The sequence below is a fragment of the Dromaius novaehollandiae genome, chromosome 18 (assembly GCF_036370855.1).
Source record: "Dromaius novaehollandiae isolate bDroNov1 chromosome 18, bDroNov1.hap1, whole genome shotgun sequence".
Lineage (NCBI taxonomy): Eukaryota > Metazoa > Chordata > Aves > Casuariiformes > Dromaiidae > Dromaius > Dromaius novaehollandiae.
In genome coordinates this window covers 14,238,379-14,251,515 of record NC_088115.1, presented here as the reverse complement: position 1 = coordinate 14,251,515, position 13,137 = coordinate 14,238,379, and the positions used below count along the sequence as shown (strand labels likewise).

At 41.5% G+C, this 13,137-nt stretch overlaps 1 protein-coding gene across 2 annotated transcripts in view; it reads right to left on the bottom strand.

Moving 5' to 3' along the window:
- KCNJ16 (potassium inwardly rectifying channel subfamily J member 16) overlaps positions 1 to 12,784 on the bottom strand; it is a 35,024-nt gene extending 22,240 nt beyond the window's left edge. Inside the window, exons 1-3 of one of the 2 annotated variants that reach the window (XM_026099042.2) lie at positions 12,683 to 12,784; positions 12,531 to 12,601; positions 203 to 314 (exon numbers count right to left, since the gene is read on the bottom strand). The gene's annotated coding sequence lies outside the window, so the exon portion shown is untranslated. The remainder of the gene's footprint in view (positions 1 to 202; positions 315 to 12,530; positions 12,602 to 12,682) is intronic. The other variant, XM_026099043.2, reaches the window with a different exon arrangement.
- Between the last annotated feature and the right edge of the window lie 353 nt (positions 12,785 to 13,137).

Here is a 13,137-nt window from a genome sequence, read left to right as displayed (position 1 = left end):
TTACAGAGGACTGTGTTTTCCAAACAGTAATTAACAAGCTGCCAGGTTACAACTCAAAACACACTTCCAGTTGAACAAGATAAACAATTTATCCCCGTACAGGTTGCTTAGTTAGCTTAAAACTCTCTAAGGTAACAGAATTTCTATTTACATATACACACAGAGAGAAATATAATTGAGGAAATGAGAAACAGCACTTTACCTTAATGTCTGCTGAGATCTAAAAGAATCCCTGTTCCATTCCCTCCTTTCTTTTTCTCTGTCTCTCTCCCTTTCTCTTTCTCTTGCATGGCTGGACTGACAGGTTGGCAGGGCTGAGAACGACAGGTTGGGTTTGTTTTTTTAGGCACAACTCCTCCCCTCTCAAAGAGAGAAAAAAATGCAAGACTGTTTGGGAAAAGTTCATAGAAAATCCCATCCTTTCAGCACATTAGAACTGACGAGAAATATACCACATCTGGGAGCCCAGCAATTTTTAGAATTTTTTGCTCAAGGTATTCTTTGCAGTAAATATGAAGCAACCAGAGTAGTTACATCAGGAACTAAATTGACCCCAAATCTATTTGCCTTAGTTCCTCATTTCTCTGATAACTGATGCAACAGATAATTATAGCCCCTTTTCAGGCAGCCTTCACAAGATTTTTGTACAAGTAGAAAGGGCTTTTTATATGCAGCACAAATGTCTTTGGTCCTTGGAATTTATCCTTGCATCCCACAAATACTGTGTATAATAAAGCCACCAGTGGATGTCTGAAGTCCTCATTTTTCTCCCGGAGTCCTCGGCTGCTGCTGGCCTGCCTTCACTTACAATAAGAAGCAGGTTATTTTAAGCTCCTCTCCTCTGACTTGGTTGCACGGAGAGCAGCTGGTTTTCTGTCACTGTCACCTGAAATGTGACAGCAGTCCCTGCCAGATCTCTCAAAAAAAGCTAGGAGAGATCTCTAGCAGACTACAGTGGCCACAAAGGTGAGGTCAGTTTAATACGGGTGATATACAGAGCAACGCTGTCAGGCGTGTGTTTCCATAGGCCTTCACAGGTGTTCTGGCTCACCTGGACATAATGTGTTCCTGGACACTCCTGCTACTATAGGATCTTTTAACACAGCCCATTAGAGAGCGTTATATCCAAGATAAGGCCAGGGCAAGTGATCTTACTCTTTTTTGTTTCTTTTGTGCTTTAATAGTTTTTAGCTTTTTTTAAAGGTGGCAGCTTTGGCAGGAATCTTGCGATTTCCATGGCCTGTCCTCTGCAGAGTAGCCGTCTCTTCCTTACCCCGCTGTTTCCAGTGAACGAACAGTAGACTAGTGACAGTCATCTGCACAAATCTGCACCACAGACTCCTTGAATAGAATCCATATATGCTCTGGGTCAGATGTGCGGCTGGTTTATAACGAAGCTTCATAGACTTCATCTACCTGCGTCACCATGGCTAACATTACAGTATTCATAGGCTGATAAGCAAGAGCTCAGCAAAGCCACACGTGTTCCAAAACTTTGGGGGAAAAAATAGCAAGTTTAATGTAACGTTATGGTGAACTACATTATAGGTGAATTCACTGGGTATCACACGAAATCAGTATCATATTATATACCAGATTGCCCATTTCCATATCTCACTACCTAAGCTTCTGCAATATTTGTTATTCTGTGGGGAAGATTATGCCCGTTTATTCCAAGACTGATTTCCATTCCACCCCTCAATTACCTTCGGAAAGCATTTTCTTTCTGCCTCTTGTATCAGGCAACCGTTCTCAATCACGTTCAGCTCCCTACTTAAGATTTCCAGGGAGATAACAAATGCTCGGAAGTCTTTTCTGCCAGTGGAACAGGCTAACTGAATCCAGACAAAACTGGTCACATCCAGCACCGAAGTTCAGTGATAATGAATCATAGCTGAATGCACCAGTGCCTGCTGAGTGGCTGTATGAAGTGAGAAACTGTTCCTAACGTTGTAACATGGTAATGGTCTTCATGTTTCTGCTTTAATTTCTAATACAGATGAGATGGGGATAATAATGTATTAACATTAAGCATGTCCATAATTCACGAGTTTCAGCATTACAGTATCAAAGGTAGATTTACTAGTAGAGGGATCCAGCTGCCGCTTGCTTTGGCACTCTCATATGAGAGTATTTGCAGTCCTCCCTCTGCAGTGTTACGGGGCCCGAGATCCAGATCCTTCTGAAGATTTGCAACATGCAGAATTCCTAAAGGAGGCAGGGGAGATCCAAGGACGTTAATCGTCTCTGCTGACCCCTGTTTCCTGCTCCAACACCACGGTGCCAGGAACGCAAACTTAAGGTCAGCACAACACTCCTGCTTTACCTCTGGCTTATTGACACCTCACGGGCTGGCTGGCCCTGGGCTCCTGGGCGGGGGGAAGGCAGCTGAATGGCATGGCAAAAAGGGAGAACGTGCCAATCTCCAGCTACAGTTGGAGCTCAGTCTTACAGCTCAATCTTCATCCAACCCTGCAATGCAAGCCTGGAGTGGGACACATGTTTCTGTGGAGCATTTGTACAGCCTCTCTACCCCATTGTACTAGGTTGTGTCCACCCCACAGGCTAAGGAGTCCATATGAGCTAAGAGCTGGCCCATAGCTCTTAACAGAGTTGCCATGAGAGCTTAAAATCAGTCAATAAATGCACTTCAATTAAGTACTACAGTGAGGTCAGATTTCTTGTTTTTCCTGTTTAACTAGCAAGTTTCAAGACAGTCTAATAATGAACCCTCAGAGCACAGCTTATTACAGCATCAGAAAGGTTGCAAAATTGCACACAACTTCAGTTTATTATAGTCATTTACTTACACTCCCTTTGAAAAAAAAGAGGAAGGAACATGTCTCCTAATCTAGGAACCTAATCCAAAACTTCTTGATGCCAATGATAAGATTCCCATGGCTTTCAATGGGCTATGGATCAATACAACTAATGTAATAAATCTGATTTTCAAACACTGCTAGTGATTTTAGATTACTGTTTCCCACTGATTTGCAATCGGATCTTGTATGCCCTGCTCCTCCGTGCTGCTTTGAAAACATCTGCCTCAATGCAAACAAACAGTCCTTTGTTTTTGCGGGTTCCTCGGGCAGGTAGGTCTGAGCAGACACTAATCACACTGGAGCCATCTATGTATTGCAAAGGGATAAAGAAAGAAAAAGAAAAAGCCTTTGAATTCCCAGTTTTTAGCCTTCGAGAGCGTGGGTCACCCAAGCAAGAATGTAGGGGTCATTGATCCATGTCCATTACCTCAAACCCCAAAAACTTTTAACCTTATATATACCTGCATAATCCAGGCTGCCTTTTTTTACACTGGCTGGAGTCTTTTGCTCCCAGTTTCCACCCATTCAAAGCTCAGTCTTTCTTTTTATCATCTATAAACTGCAGGTGCATAAAGTTTGATAGGGAGGTGAGAAGTTCCTTGCAGAAAAGAGCAGCAAATGGGACAAGGTAAGCTATCTTCTGTGCTTCCAATTTGGTGGTTCCTTGGAAGTCAGTACAGAAGTTCCCCCTGGAATTAGTGGACATAGATAGGAGAGAAGCTCTGTGGATGTCTCAGATCCTTTGGCAACTCTAACAGGATATCCACGCTATTGGGAGCTATGGCAGGGCTCTAGCCCTTTCACATAGGCTATTGCATAGGGAGAATATTTCAGTCTGGGGACTGAATAATTCACCAAGAAATCAGCTGGCCAGTGTGGAAATAATTTTAAATGAACTGAGCCCTTAGGTATTAAATTAACTGGATCTCTAGGGAAGGATGTGGATTATTGCAGCTGAATAGAGCCCTTATTTATCAGATGGAAAAGGTTAATGTCATTTCCTTTCCTTTCCTCTATAGTTTTTCTTACCACATCACCATTTATGGATAGCATAAGGTGCAGACAGTGTAAGAACATGTGCTTGATTGTTCAAATGACCAGAGCTGTTACTTTAATGGAGGCGGGGAGGGGTAAGAAATTAACATTTCTTCTGGTTTCCCGGGGGGAATTACAGGGCTGGGAAACATAAAACACTGAAGAAAGGAAATGGGCTTGTGGAACACCTGGTCTTTGATTTGACATCCAACAGTACCTAACTCAATGAGGGATTTTTTGCATTCTCATCTACTGTGTGTATATAATAAGAACCAGGATCAAACTAATCCAATATCCTTATTTCATACTTTATATAGAAAGAGTACATTAAGAAAGGTCATTTTTTTAATTCCTTAATGAAGTTTAAATACAGTTAAATTAAGCTCTACTAATAAAGAGTCTACAGTTTTTCTAATTTGCCCCTGGAGTCTCAATAGCTGTTGATCTAAAGATAAATATATGAGTAGTTCAGCTATCTATTATATGCTTTACTAATGATGTCAACAAGGTAATTCTAACACCAGCTACAGAGACAATTTCCATGGCAATAAGACTGACAACAGTGAATGCCCAGATTAAGAGAAGAAAAGTGTTTTTGTAGTAGAAGGCTCAAGAGACTAAGTCTATTTCCCTGCTACAGTATGCCCCTAGGCCAGCCACTTAGGGATATCCTCTGACCTCCCATTGAAGCACCAAAGATGGACTCAAAACACATGGTCTGGTGTCAGAATTGAAGAGAACGATGAGCACTTCTAACCACTCGGGAATTTGAGGATGCCAGGTGCTGGCTCTCTGTACAGTCAAAGGAGAAAGAGGAGTACGGTATTTCAGTCAGGCTTCTAAGTACAGCTCGTCCTTCTTCTCGATGTCTACAGGGACTGTGTTCAGATGGCCTAGCAAAGGTGTCATGCATATTCTCCTTTTTGATATCATGGACAATAGATGGTTTTTATTCCTCACCACCCTCTTGTTTCTAGAGCCATCCGTAGAACCTAACTCCATGCTAAGTACCAAAAGAAGACGTGAATACAGTTGTCAGTCTCTCCGACCACACAGAACTACGGGATGTGAAATTGCTTCCTAGCTCCCAAGTCCAGCTGCTCCTCTGCCCCCCAGTCCAACCCCATGTTGGAGCAAACTCAGGCATGCACCACTCCTCTCTCCACATCCTGCTATCCATGGAAGGAAATCCAGACCAAAGGGATGATCAGGGTCAGGACCTCTATGTGCATTTGCTGGATGAATCAGAGGAAACCTTGCTGCCCAGCTTCTCATTTGTGAAATAGAGTCAATAGCATTACCCTACCTTGCAGAGGTGTCTTGAGGACAAACAATTAATATTTGGGAGCACTGATGTATTACCGCAATGGGGATAGCTAATTCCAGCTCTGAATGAAATGAGGAGAAAGATGCCCATTGACTTATATGGTATTTAGAATGATCTCTTATTAATTTTACATTAGCCACCAAACAGCCATTTGAGGATAACAGTGAATAACTATTAATACTTGTGCAGTTAAACAATCAGCATCTAAGTTATAATGGAGTAAATGAATGTATGTATCTAAGGCAACCACAATGTGACTATAGTGTTGCCTTCATGAAGTGTCTATTTGCAGAATATGAAAAGAAGTACATGTAAAAGCTGAGTGCATTTAGTCGGATTTATTTCTTACCCACAAAGGAACAGCTTTCCTGGACAACCAAACAGCAAGATATTACAGCAAACAGTCTTTCATATAAAGCCAACCTTGACTTTGCTATAATTGCTATGTAAATATAATCCCACTCATCAATTAAATGCTATTCTCCTGGGCTGGAACATTATACATGTTCATTGAGATGGAATCCCTGTCAATTCAGTTCGCTAACGCAGAATTCATGTGCATTAGCCTTGGAAAAGAGAATGTGATTGCTTGAATAAATTCAGTCACTACCTTCTGCATCCCTGTATCAGTTGACACGCGCCAGTCTGACTGTAATACGGGTTCAGAAATATGTTGCTATGGAAATCCTAAATATTCAGTTCTTGCAGAAGAACTCAAATGGGACACCTGATAAATAGAAATATCCCAGCCCTTACCAGCTGAATAGCTAACCCCTAGGTCTTATGATGTTACTGAGAATCAGTATGTCATTTTTTTTCCAAAGTACCCGAGGAAGCAAAAGTCTTAATTTTCACTAACATTTGCATTTCTAGATCCCTGGGTGAGTCAGGAAATCCTTCCCAGAGCTCCTCATTGCATAAGTACAGTCTCTCCAGTGGGGTTACATTATTTTTGAGCTGTCTGGATCCAGCCAATTCCATAGGCCAGAGGGTAATTTTTAATGGTCTCTGACCACTTAGGTATTGCTCCTCAGCAGTAGCTCTTGCACTCAAGATGACCTACACTTTCCGTCCCTGTACACCAACCACATGGGGCCAGCCAGTGGCTGACCCCTTATTTTATGGTTATTATCTTGTGTGACTGAACATTCTTAATAATTCAGCATGGTTCTATAGCATTGCTGTTTCCAAAGCATAGCCACAAACTTTACAACGTAAAATACAACCCATAAATAGATTTCCCTCTCAGGCAGAACGCAGCAGCTGTTTAACAGTACACAACATCCCCCTGCAGCAGTTTAGCATAAGAAGTAATGTGTCATACCTAATTAAGCTGTAAGCAATTCGGGCTGGAGACTGAGTCTTTGTTCTGTGTTGGTAAAGTAGCACAACAGACCATGACTGGTGGCCGTAAGTACTACTGTAATACTTAAAATGTCACTGGGTCGGAGAAATTAAGTTCCGCAGAGTAAATCAAGCAGGACTTTGGGGCAGGAATATTGTTTTCGACAACTTTCTTTCTAGAAAGCGCTGCAGGCGCACTCTGTCACAGCCTCGCCTTTCCTCCTCATTCGCAGAATAGCTCCGCAGCCGCGGAGGGGGCTGGCAGGGAGGGGCGGCGCGGAGCAGCGCGGCGGCAGCCCCCGCGCCCCGGCCCGGCGCTATCCGTTCAGCACCACGCCGGCCCCGCCGCCCCGAGCGCCGCCGCCCCGCGCAGGGGGGCGCCGGGCTGCTCGGCCGCTCGTCGGCCCCCCCTGCTCCCCGGGGGCTCGGCTCCAGCTTGGCGACACCCCTGTCCCAGCCGCCGGCGCGAGCAGACGACCTGAGACCGCGTCCGTAAGCCGGGGCCGGCTGCGTGCAGCCCACTCAGGCTGAACGCGATTATCGCATTCTTCCGCGGCGGAGAGGGAAGAACGGAGAGGGAGAAAAAAAGCCTTTTTCTCATTTTAGGTTTCATATGATTTTGTGCTGGAAAACAAATTAATCTAAGAGGATTTTCTGAATTTGATCTAGGAACAAAAGACAAGGTGAAAGTTTCTGAATTTTGAAAATATGCCAAAGTCCCAAACAAGCAATTTCTTTTTCTGAATTTTGTTTTGCTAAGACCTTTCATCAGCACTAATAGAATAAATAGAAAAGGTGCTTTTTGCTTTCAGATTAACAAAGATGATTTTCTAAAATTTATTTTCAGTAAAGTACTGCTTTTGCTCTCTTCTCAGAGAACTATGCCAGAAGAAAACTAAGCAAGCATGCAATCTGTGGATCTGATCTGACAATTTAGATAAAACTACCCTTTAGGTCAATGAAGGTTAGAGCTTGATTTGTCAAACATCTCTGCCATTCTCTTGAACATTAGTAATTCCATTTTTGGCCAATTCGGTTTCAAATTCCACTACTGCAAAAAAATCTGCCAACCAAATAAATGAACTTAGTTCACTGCACGTTTGTTCATTTCTTCAAGCTCCTTTTTGGAGGGAGAAAACAAAGCTGTCTTAACAAATAATACCTGGAATCTAATAGTCTCCTATGACTCCAAATAATTTGCTTATTTTTCAGGTAAGAAATTGTCTAGCAAAGATGTAAACTTTTAAGCTGCAGTTCAAAATCGGGACCTACATAGTATCTCAGTTTTCTGTGTTATATACTTAAAACATTGATAGCTGGCCAGAAGAAACATTGAAAAGAAATGCTGCTGCTTCTACTGAGAGGAAATTTCTAAACACTGGTGGAAAAGTTTACTTAAAAAACTGGATTTCTCTTCCTCCAATAGAGTGCTTCATTTATATTTGGCAACATCCATGCCATTGTGCTGAACAAAGCAGAGCATTATGCAGAGCAGATTAAGAATAAAAAAAATCCGCATCAAGAAGGGCTGTGAAACAGGAGCCATAAAAATATTCTTGTCAGACAAACCACTCTCACACCATGTACACATACAGATGTCCCCAAGCTAAACATTTTTGATAAAACCATCCAATCTTTCTGCACATTACAACGCATAATTTTGAAGATCTATAATGTATGATACTGCAGAGCATGGACTGTGCCAGTGTTTTGTACTCTGTAGAGTAGTGGCTTTCGAATGTATGTGAAATCATCTTATCTGCAGTTCATTTTTTTGTATGTTATTTATTCTGTGTTTCTAAATATAATAATAATATAATGCTTTGTTTGCTTAGCAGTGGAAATTGATTCAGGTTATCAAATGAAGTATTGTAAAAGTCTGAGGTGCCCTTACTGAATGCTTGCTCCTTGTGCTCGAACCAAAAGTATTCTCTTCTTGACCTGGTGTTATCGAGCACAGCGTGGGTGCTTGGTTCTGAGTGCTACAAAAGGTACGCAGGTACAGTTCAGCCTGCAGAATCTACCTGCCCTTCCCTAACATCTATTTAGTGTTCCTGCCTTCCAGTGCTCCAGACTTTTCTTAGGTATTTCATGCTTTGACCCAAAATGAGGAATTCTACTACATGACTTCCTAAAAGACTGTTCTGCAAAGCTCAGAGATCTTACCCAGCTCTGACAGCACAGCAAGAGCTGAATTGCCAGAAGAGGGGCAGAGTCAGAGAGACAATGTCATTTGAGCCAACACCTACTGAAGTCAGAGGAAGTATTTTCACTGACCATGTCAATAAAAAGAAGGAAAAACCTTGCTCTAGAAAAGTTTGATATTTTCTCCAGTCCAGGTCTTCTAAGTCCTATTCCAGTGCCTATTCATAACACTAGTTTTCCTTGTCATTTATAGTAAAGGGTGTTCATCACTCTTTCTGTGTAATAAAAAAAAGCTCTGGAAAACACAAGGCCACATATGGTCTCAGGAATAATGATTAAGATGAAAAAAATCCTCATTGACCAGAAAGAAAAGGCACCGAGCAGCTTTAAGCAGAGAATGCCGTATGCCAACCCCTCATGCCCCTAATAAATCTGCATTTGATCGTGTGCTCTAAGTCCTTAAGCACATTGTAGAAGTGGGGCAAATCCTCTTTTGGAATTTACTGACTTAAAAAAAATGAAAAGCAACATAATTCCATTTATTTTAACATCATTAGTTTCTAAAAAAGGAACCCTGATCGTATCATGGGATACTGTTATTGTCATTTTTATGATTATCACTGCATTTTAACACATGACACTGCACATTGCTGCTAGCCAATTGATTCTTTCGCTGTAGAGTTTATATGGTGGGTCAGAGGCATGTAAAAAGCTGGAGTGAATCACAGAGAGGAGTTATTTCTTTGCACTTCTTTTCCCAGTGAAGTCTAATCTATTTACTTGTCAGGATAATGCCACTGAGCCTGGATGAGGCAGTGGTGCTTGAGACGGATGTTTTCTCTGCTTTCTATGTGTACGTCTCTGAAGCAAGATGAGGTAGTAAGGCAACAAGACTCTCCTATCCTTTAATATCATCCATTTTGGGACAGGGCCAGAATGTTTTGGAACTGGCTGTAAACTAGACCAAAACACTTTTGGTATTGCACTGGGAGAAAGAAAAAAAAAAAAAAAAAGACCACCCTCCTACAGGGACCAAAGCCCTGCTGTGATAGGATTCTTGCTGCTGGCTCTGTTACAGCAGTACAGCCAAAAGTTAACTCAAGCAGTTAACTCGAGTTTACCCACTTCTAATACAGACAATATAGAATGTAGTGACTTCCCATTTCCCCCCTGGAACAGCTCTCAAGTACGGGTTATCCGCTTTTTTCTTTTACCACTCCATCAGTTCTGAAGCTGAGCGGAGGCAGCTCTATTGGCCTAAGCAATTAGCCAGGAGAAAGCAATGAAGATCTCCCCCCGTGCCCCCATTCCTTTCTGATGTGTTTGCTTTCACGTAGAGGCATAGCGTCCTTCAAGTCCTATGAGAATTCTAGCTCTCAGTGGTCCATTGGCTCCTTGGCTGCTCATAAAGCCCTTCATCTTCAAAGCACTCCAGCCGCTTTTCATGCCAGGGTCTTTATTTGCATTTAGTAGCGCCCAGAACAAGCTAGGCAAATATGTTTAAAGTCCAACATACGCTTTGTCGTATTGCCAGATTGCAAAAAAACCCTCCAGGCAATGGAAAGAAATCCATGGACCCTTAACAAACATTAAACTCCTGACAAAAAGAAGGCAAATTCATCCTCTGCTGACCTGGGTCACCTTTGAACAGACACAAGGTTCTTTATCTACTTGCCAATTCTCCCATTCTTTTAGAGAATTGGTTTGTGTTTTGTTGTGTTTGCTTTGCTTGTTTATCTCTTAATCTTTCAGTGAACTGCAAAATCTGAATTCAGCCATTGTAGAAACAGGTTCACAGCTTCACAATTGACTTCCTACTTATTTCATAACCAAGGTGCCAGTTGCAATTGAAAAATGCAGTGAGTCTCTTGAAATTAATGCCACTCATTTACTTTTCTCTCTTATGATTCAGATTTTCATGCTCACTTGGGCCTGCATTCTGATATCCTCCCAATACGTACTAATTTATTCCACTAATTCATTTCAATATTCTTCAGTGGGAGTAAAGTGACAGAATCTAGCTCTATGTGATCGATGTTTAGGAAATATCTGTTAGCCACATTATCATCTCTCTATTACCCCTTGCTTATGATCACAGTGATCTTCAGGGCTAAATAAACAGCCGGATCTGATCAAAACAGGGGATAGTATGCAGTCTTATGTCCATATGCCAAAATGCCTGCATTCATGGATATGCATAACTTCCACTCCCACCAAAAAAACTCAGTAATTCAGATACCTTCGATCTTACAGAGAGAAGGCCAGGGCACCTACCAGAGCTCTCAGTCATCCTAAGCGGACTGCAATCTAATAAGGCTTGCAAGAACCAGAAATGTGCAAATTACTCCCAGACAGCTATTTATAGTTTCTTTCTGGGAGCTATGAAGAAGGTGTGTCTTCATAATGCTTAGTGATCTTGCCACTTTTACATTTCATAATGTGACCATAAACCTCTGCTCACAAATTCTTAAGTATTTACAGGTCAAATACTTTCAAGGATCTGTGCCCATATTCACAATACAGCTGAAAGATAATGTAAAGAAACTGTCTTCCTCTGAGGACAGCACTTACCATGCTGCAAATGTTACTGTAATATAAATAAATATGCAAACAGAGTAGCTGCAGTGCCAGTAGAAATCTCCTCTCCAGCGGTACTCAATAGTTTTGGACATGCTTGTCCTCAAAGACCAGCAGATGCTTACACAGAATTTCGGAGGGGAGACTGCACTGGGGTCTTCTTAAGGAACGTATTGGGGCTGAGACACTGTCTACATCAACTGCAGGAGGGAGCTCACACCTGACTTACCGGATTTAACCAGTGACATAGCCCTTCTGTTGCTCCACTTCATCAGATGGAGTGAAACGAGTAGTTGGAAATGGGAACAATTTGATATTTTTTTTTACTGAAGTTTGTATAATACATTCCTATTAAAATGTTATCATTTATAAATAATGCATTATATTTATCTAGCATAAATAATGCAATCAGAGACAATGCAATGAACAGGTACTTTTTAAGCGTTTAAGAATTTGTTTTAATTTCCATTCTTTTGATCTTCATTCAAATTTCCTTTGATGCATTACTTTGGCTAAAGTGCAATTAAATCATTTTCCCTGTAAATTTATGTCACAGCAAAAGAAAACAGAGTTGAGCAAGTGAAACCTTCTCTCTGCAAAACAATTTCAAGCCACTACATAGCATATACACATATTTAACATTAGTTTAAGAAAAGTATTCAAACTATATTGACACAGGAACCAGAACAATTGTGGTACAAGTGTCCTAGTCACTTCTGTACTGTGTTGATGGGTGCTTGTTTCACCAAGAAGCTTTTCTTCCCCAATTCACAGTTTACCCAGGAGAAGAGAAAAAATTCAATAAGGGTGCAGAATGTACGCAAAACAATGGTATAGCTCATTTGTGGCAGCTTAGCAGACTGATGTAAATGCAGATCTTGATGGTACAGGTATGCCTCTCCACAGGGAGAAGCGGAGGCAGACCTTTTCAGACCCCAGCAGTACAGAAAATTAAGAGGAAAACAACAGCTACAAAGATAAGGCTATCAGCCTGCAGAATAGAGTGATGGAAAGGAGTGTGCATTTATCTGTGTATACGTTAATGAGTGAAAGGATTCGCTGTGCATACTCATACTATGTGTATAGGTACTTATTCAGTTTGTGTCATATCAGGATGAAATCAGCTGGATCTATCTAGTGATTAAGTTTAAAAAAGACACAGTAACACAATACTTCTCTTGTTATTGACAGGTTGTTCTGCCCTAACAAAAAAGTAAACACAGAAATGTGTAACTGCTCTCCAATGTATAAGTATGGAAACAATATAAAAAGTACTTTACCTTTGTTCATGCCTCCATAAGGAAGTTATTTCAAGGGTCCTTTTGTTTCTTGTGTGCCAGCAGCTGTGCAACTGTAAAGAAAAACAGGGGTTGGGTTAATAATAAAGAAAGGTAGAAGCCACAGACTCCACAGACTCAAGTTAAACATTTACCCCAGCTTGTTCCTGTGAGCAAACTCGGAGGGTCTGCTTTGCTAACTGCTGGCATCTTGAGAAACAGGTGACAGCCAATCTGCTCCTTGCCCAGCTACTTCCCTGTCTGCAACTCAGACACACACAGCAGAAGGGTGAAGTCACCTATGCACACCTAGGCTAGGATTTCAAAAACAAGAAGCAGGAAATTCTCCCATGTAAAAAAAGCCCTTCGAAATTCAAGTGGTACTTCAAATATTTGCACATAGGTTTGGCTTGGAATTACCCACTGAGATACCACTTTAGAATAAACAGCTCCAAGTTGATACTTATTTTCTATTCCATTCAAATTTTTTTCTACAGAAAGTCTTTCGCTTCAATATTAGCACGAGAACAAGGTTAAGCCTTCCAGTCTATGCAAGAAGTACAGTCTCCTTTTCTGTCAGAGGGTCACGTGTAGCATTCCATGTCAGTTC